Below are 7,626 nucleotides of genomic sequence, written 5' to 3' on the forward strand. Positions count from 1 at the left end.
TTTATGGAGTCAAATCTATTTCACTACATTAACCTTAGCATTGAAGAAAATGGTCTTGATAGTATTTCGAAAGTCATTTTTAGGCGAAATATATATTTGTAAATCACACCATATTAATTACCAAGTTTGTATTATTGTTTCATTCCTATTTAGAAAATCATAGAATGGAACATTTTGAAGATTAAAGTTGAAGAATAGGGGTCATTGTGTGAATACAGCAGTTCTTACCTTGTGTGAGAGCATCTGACATCAAGGTTCAAAAGTTTCTTAGAAAAACATGATGAAACTCTAAAACTAAAGAGGTAATACCCTGAAAAAAAACACACAAACATTATTTTTAATGTAAGGATTTATTGTTTATTTTTCCTTTTTTATAATCTATTTATTTCTTTTTAGAGAGGGGAAAGAAGGAAGAAAGAGAGGGAGAGAAATATCAGTGTGTGATTGGCTCTCATGTGCCCCTTACTAGGGACCTGGCCTGCAACCCAGGCATGCGCCATAGACTGGGAGTCCAACTGTCAACCCATTAGTTCCCAGGCTGACTATCAACCCACTAAGCCACACCAGCTAGGACAAATAAGCATTATTAATAGTGTGTATATACAGTAATACCATTTTACTGTACATTTTCATATGCATCACAAATTTAAATATATATATATCACAGTGTTGCTAGCTTACTTGCCAGTATTCCTTTCATTTAGAAAATATTAGAAACTACTCCTCATGTCAAAATAATTCTATGCAAAATGCTCTGACCAGCTGCACACTATTTTCTTGAGTATAAGTATTATATTTATTATCTCATTAGGTTTGTGCAGTATAATGCTTCAGTGAGTATATCTTAAAGTCCTGAATTCTTCTAATGACTTCTGAGATTCCAAAGTGCTTAGTAAAATCAGTCAGACAATTTATGTGTCTGTGTTCATGTATCGCTCTGCCTCTAGTCATCTGAACATCAAACAACAAAATCCCAGCAGCAGGGAGACTCAGCTGTGTCAGAAACTGCTCAGTGGGAAGGGTGTCTAACTCCACAGTCCTGAAGTCCTTACTCCTGAATTCACCTCAACCATGTGGTTGTCACACTTGGGTGGCTGCTCTTACCACACTGCCGGCCAGGGGCTGCTGGTTCTCTCCCCATGCTCAGGTGAAAGCCTGCTGGTCTTCACCTTCCTTCATTCTTCAGTTCACTCTTTTCTCAGATCCATGTTAAATGCTCCATAGAGCTTAGAACAGCCTGACTTGTAATCTGTGCAGCTATTTGGTCACCAGGCTGAAAATCCCCCTTACTCTTATTTGACCTGCCCCCTGAGCTATTTACCCTCTTATTTGAAGGAACTGACACATTCTGTGTGACATTATTTCACCTCCGACCTCCTACACCCAAAGTTCCACATGGTACACATGAAAGAAACAACCCCAACACCAGCATTTGGATTTCCTCTTAGACGTCTTTACATCTATGTTATGAACAAAAAGAGACACGGATTTCTCATTAGTGTCTCCTCTAGAGTTTTCTTCTCAATTCCAGTTTCTGGCTTGAGGGGAACCCCTGATATCTAGGTGAATGGCACCTGTGATAAGGTGACTCTTCACTGTGTTTGAACAAGAGGAGAAGGCTCCTACCTACACAGCAAGTACAAGTTAAACAATTACTTTAACACAATGAACATCACTTAACCTCTCTGCACCACAGAGGTCTTACAGTAAGCCTAAGGGGACCACACAGTGCGTTCCCAAGTAATTACGAGTTTCATCTCTTAAGACCATGGATATCATTTTAATTCACACATTTTGTAAGGCTTATGAGAGTGCATGAATTTTCTAATTTTAAAATGCTGAGAATTACTATCTGTCCCTGGAAGAGGGGTGTCAGGTCTCAGTAACTGAGCATTCTGGGGCTGATGTATGCTCAGGTGGCAAATGCAAATGGGTTGTTCAAACACACCCATGTGCTGACTCACTGGGCTGACCACTGCCCTCACTGTTTTACCCCAATGGGTGTTGCAGGGCACCACACCTTTTTCATCTGAACCATGACCTCATAGGGTGAAGCCAGTTATACCAGAGAGAGAGCAGTGGCCCCCTGCTTGATGATCTCTGGGCCCCAGTGAAAGGGTGGCTGTCAGACAGCCTGAAAAGAGGGCCTTTCTACCCTTGGGAGTTAGGCTAGGTTCTTGTGGGGGGCTCTTTAGAAACAAAATAAAACACATGCTTAGCCCATAACAACAGTTACAACAGTCGTATTCTTACTATAAGGGTATGGGTAAACTTCAGGATATATCAAAGATAAAAGCGGATTCAGATGAAATATCATTTTTTAAAGCTGAGATTCCCTTTCACCAAATAACAAATTTTAATTCTTATATGTCTTAAACATTTTTATGTCTCATAACAATTAGTATAGTTCTAGATGAAACAGGCACTCAGGAAATGTTTCTGAAATAGATGATTGTCATTTTGAGTTAAAAATATGTGTATGTTAAGCATCTTCTGTTTGCCAGGGTCTATTGGCGAAGACACAGTTCCTATTTTATTAGAAAACGACACAGTTAGAATTTGATCCCTGGAAGAAAGAGAAAAAATCCTAGATTTTCACTTTCACAAATATGAGTACATTTGGGAGGATTTTATGTAAATGTTTGTGAAGTTTGTGGCATTAATTTTACCCACAATTAAAAAATACTCTATGTTATGGAAAGTGATAAAGAGCCACATCAGTATTGCCAAATTCTACTCAAACACATTTGGACATAGTAAGTAATGTTTGAGACATATTTCATCTCTGAACATGAAGAATAACAATTTTGTTGAATGTAAAGCAATGTATTATTAGTCAGTAGGAACATTTGTTTACTAACTTTTTAGTTTTGTGTATCCATTAATGTATTATTTTGTTTCAGATTTTATTTTTATTTTCATTACCCCAGTTATCATTTTGCTACTAAAAATAAGCAACATGAAAATAAAATAGAAGATAGATTCATTCTCTTAAACAGACAGAAACTGGAAGAGAGAAGAAAACATCATGATGAGAATAAAACACCAGTGGGGCACATGCAAAGGTTTGTGAAGTTGGCACAAGCAGCTCTTCACCTGGGTGGTCCTCTGACTCAGAGTTTCTTCAGCTCTGGAGCTTTGTCCCACTTCCTCAGCTCTGGCCAGGAGTCTCACACTCATTCTGCCCTATAGGATGATAGGACAGATATTTACATCACACACTGTGATTTGCAATCTGTCAATCATCACCATGAGCTGATCACCTGGGATGGTCAGGAAAGGAGTAACTGTATGGTAAACTTACATTTTACCCGGATTCAACAAACAAATGATTTATTGTTCCCGTTCCTGGAAGATTCTCTTCCCTGGGGAAAACTTGCTCTAGACATCACTCTCGATATTCAGACTAGGTAATAGACCACCTCTAATCTGGCTCCTCTAAGCCTTACTCAGAGCCAGTGCCTGGCTATAAAGCCCAGGCTAAGACAGCGTGGGGGCTCTTACCACCACTATGCAGGCACATGGGGAGGAGAGTGTGACAATTGCTGAGAGTGGTCAGGGCCCTCTCCACAGCACAGGAGTCAGACAGTCCCTGAGGTGGGAAAGGAAGAAATCTAGGTGCCAGTTCCACTCACCTGCAGTGCCCCGTTGGAGTCAGGAGGAAAGAGCACCCAGCAACGCCAGTCTCATGCACACAGCAATGGTGGTGTTGGCTGCTCCCCTGCCCGACCTCAGCTAATCACACTGAACACGTCCTCCCAGCACAAATCGGTTTCTTCTGTGTGGGATTTTCACATAAGCGTTTACTCTGACCTGGAATAAACCCCACGGAGGATAGAGATGCACCTGTGAACAGGGGCAGCAGCCTGCCCCTCTGCAGCTTCTGCAGGTGGAGACCCAGGCACGGAGGGGCCACAGGTGTTGCTGTGGGTCCTTCAGAAAACCCCAGGGGCATAGCTTCCAATTGAGAATCAGATGAACTAAAAATCTTCTGGAGTTTCTATTGAGAGTTCAGATTCCCACAAGAATTATAAGATATTCTGCCTAGTTATCTTCTCCCTACAGGAAAAGAAAAACTCTCTGAATTCCCTCTGAGGAGAACAGCAAAGATCGAGTCTGACAGTCCCTGGGGGAAGAGTACTGGGGAACAGGCAGGGCGACTGTTAGCACTGTGCTTCTTCTACATGAACTTGCAGGGATCTCAGGGGCCTTAACCCTGAGAGAGACACCAAGAATGATGGCATCCACATTCTTGAAATGATTAGTATTACGAATGCCTGCTCCTCTACATCTTGTAGAGGGTGGGATTCTGTGGAACCTGTTAGGGTGACCTTGACAGAGAATAGGCTCTTTAAGCCAGGATGTGTTGCTGTCTGCACTTAGGGCTCATAGGTACAAATGAGGAAGGATTACAACATCCATGAGCAACAATTACTGAGTCCTTTTTATGTTTCAGAAAATGTGCCAAATATCTTATAGTGACACCACACAGTTCAATCTGATCATAATTTTCACTTTACAGATGTGGAGCTCAAAGTCTGAATGCACTGTTATTAGTCCCTCTGAATGGGACCCAGTGACCACAGGGCACCTCTGAGAATCTTTCCAAGTCACTATGAGGTCTGAACTTTTTCCACAGTCATATTCAGATGCCACATCCTCTTCCAACCATGTTGTCTGACAAGGTCCGGACGTGGAAAGAAGAAATTTAAAGAATCCATCTTCCTGGAAGGGAATGTGGTATAGAAAGGGGGACAGTTATTCTTTTTGGGATTGCTCTTAGTAACTTCCTTGCTGGTGTTATTCATGGTTTTACTTTGTACTCTGATTCTCATAAGAACAGGCCACGAGGAGAAAAGAGGCTTGAAGTAAGTCAATGATTAAGTTTGAAGAACATGCTGAAGGGACAACTAGTTCTTCCCAGACTACCGAATCATGCCCAAAATTGTTTAAACAATGTGTTTATAAACCCTCTCCTTGCATGTTTGTGTTGGTGATCAAAAGAGGGTGGGATTGTTGGACACCTTTATTTCAGGTTCATTAATTCACATAATTCCAAAGAAATTCTACAAAATAATTTCTTCACCAGAAAACAAAATTCCCTCTAATGAAATTGCCCCTGAATGTCTAAAAGTTGTTGGAGTAACAGCCCCTCCTTTACCTTGAATAGGAATATATACCATTTAGAATTAGACAGACAAAGAAACAGGAGAAGCTGGTTAACTACTACAAACTAAGCACGTAGAAATGATTACCTAGGAGTTAGAGTCCCTAGTACATAAAGAAACATTTTAGACAGAAAGATAGATAACTAGCTTAGGCATCACAAAACCTTGTAATGAATTTCCTAACCTCTGCTTGGTCTAGCATACCTTTTGCCCCATGATGAATTGTGAAAACTTTAGTAAATGATAAGACACTCAAACTCTGTACATACAGTTATTTCTAATTGTCTGATTCTGAGTAGAAAATTTCCTGCTTTGCCTAACCACAAATGTTAACCACTCCCAAAAATGAAAATATAAAAACCTGCTTATACTTGCAATAAACAGAACAGAGCTTCACCGTCCTCTCAGTTCTGTTGCCATCACTCTCCTATCGCCAACGCCTTACCCACCTTTCAGGAACTCTTTGAACCAGCTGTGGCAGGACTGCAGCACTCAGATACTTTGCCTACTGCATCCTCCCTCTCTCGGGAGTGCACAGTGGGGCTTTCTGGAGGCAACATGACATTCGATGAGGTGGCAGAGAGAATGCAGAAGATGTCAACCCAGCTATTCTCTGCTCAACCAACACCTAAAGGCTTTTCAGAACTCTAAAGCACAGCTGCTCTTTTCAGCTGTGAAACTTCAGCTGTGTGAAACACAGCTAGGAAACTTCTGTTTGGGAGAACTGAGTTTTCCCTTCACCCAGACCTCACCTATAGCGCCCTACACAAGGCATCCTTCACCTGAGCATTCCTCAGGCTGTAGATGAGGGGGTTCAGCAGTGGGTTAAAGAGATTGTAAAACAGGGACAGAATTTTCTCCTTCTCTCGTTGACTGAAGTCAGGGACCATGTAAACCACCATGGCAAAGCCAAAGAAGAGCCCGACCACACAGAGTTGGGAGGAGCAGGTGGAGAAGGCCTTCCTTCGGCCCTCCCCAGACTGGATCCTCAGGATGGCAAAGAGGATGCCTGTGTAGGAAACCAGCACCAAGCACAGGGGCCCCACTAAAACAGACACGGAGCCCATAAACAGGACAAGCTCATTGAACTTAGTATCAGCACAGGCCACTGAACACTGACAGGATTTCACAGAAGAAGTGGTTGATTTTATGAAGCTCATAAAAGGGTAGCCTCAGGATGGGAGAAATGTAGACCAGAGCCAGGAGGAGGCTAAACACCCATGGCATGGTGGCCTGGACCATGCACACTCTCTAGCTCATGATGACAGTGTACTGGAGTGGGTGGCAAATGGCCACTTACCAATCATAGGACATCACAACCAAAATCAGGCACTCTGCGTGAGCAAAGGTCAGATACAAATAAGTCTGCATAAGGCAATTTACAAAGAAGATGGCTCTATTCTAGCTCATTGAGTTTACCAGCATCTTGGGGACATTGTTGGAAGCATAGGACATGTTTATGATGGCCAGGTTGGACAGGAAGAAGTACATGGGGCTGTGCAGTCTACAATCTGAGCAGACAAGGCCCAGGATGACGCCATTCCCCAGAAGGGTGAGGACACAGAACAGAGAGAAGAGTCCAAAGAGCGCAAACTCCAGCTGGCTCCACCTGGAAGCCCAGCAGGGTGACTTCTGTGGTCCATGTGCAGTTGCCACCCATGCTCCTGGGTGGAGAGAAACACAACCATGACCGGGACGCGAGGGTCACAGCTGGAAGGCAACCCTGTAGGGTCAGCACACACACTATTACCAAATGGTACCATGCAGGCATTTAGAAACGTCCTACTTTGGATGGATTCTCCACAATTTGGGTTTTAGATATAGTGTACAAAGCTAACTTGCTGTATTCATATACATTGGGAAAAATTTCCCTTGAATCAAAGGAATAATAGAATATACATCTATCTATGCATAGATAATATAATATAAGAAAATACATTGTTATATACTCTACCTAATAAAAGGCACACACCTGTAGACGTATTTTACTTTGGAGAACTCAGGGATCTGCCTTCCCTTCAAGGGCATGGGTCTGGATTATTTATGTGGAAAGAAGAGCAATGGCCCTGACCAAACATCTGCAGTAGGAGGTAGTGTAATTTCCTAGGCTTGCTTGCCTTCTTGGTCCAAGAAAGGAAGGGTTTAGGTTCCTCTTTTCTTTCTGGGTTGCTTACTCATCCGCCCACCTTCCCACCTGCTTTCCTACCCACTTATTTCCAATTTGAAATCCCTTCAAAACAACATCTCAATTTTGTAATGCCTTTCAAACTTTGCAACCTCCTCCTTCCAGCAGCAGCCTAATATTTCCTAGAAGCATCTTCTGGTTCCTTTTCCCCATCTCCAGTAGCTTTGTTTGGAGAGTTTTAGCCACTTCTTCATCCGCACTGGATGCTGGAATGTAGACACCAGTGAAAAGGTAGTATGGCTACGCCAAGTGAACCCAGGCATGTGTCTTAAG

At 42.4% G+C, this 7,626-nt stretch overlaps 1 pseudogene; it reads right to left on the reverse strand.

Moving 5' to 3' along the window:
• Nucleotides 1–5,920: 5,920 nt before the first annotated feature.
• LOC118987912 (olfactory receptor 2A12-like) lies at nt 5,921–6,828 on the reverse strand (annotated as a pseudogene).
• Between the last annotated feature and the right edge of the window lie 798 nt (nt 6,829–7,626).

This window comes from Sturnira hondurensis, unplaced genomic scaffold, assembly GCF_014824575.4.
Source record: "Sturnira hondurensis isolate 20B ecotype Veracruz unplaced genomic scaffold, ASM1482457v3 Scaffold0005493, whole genome shotgun sequence".
Taxonomy (NCBI): domain Eukaryota; kingdom Metazoa; phylum Chordata; class Mammalia; order Chiroptera; family Phyllostomidae; genus Sturnira; species Sturnira hondurensis.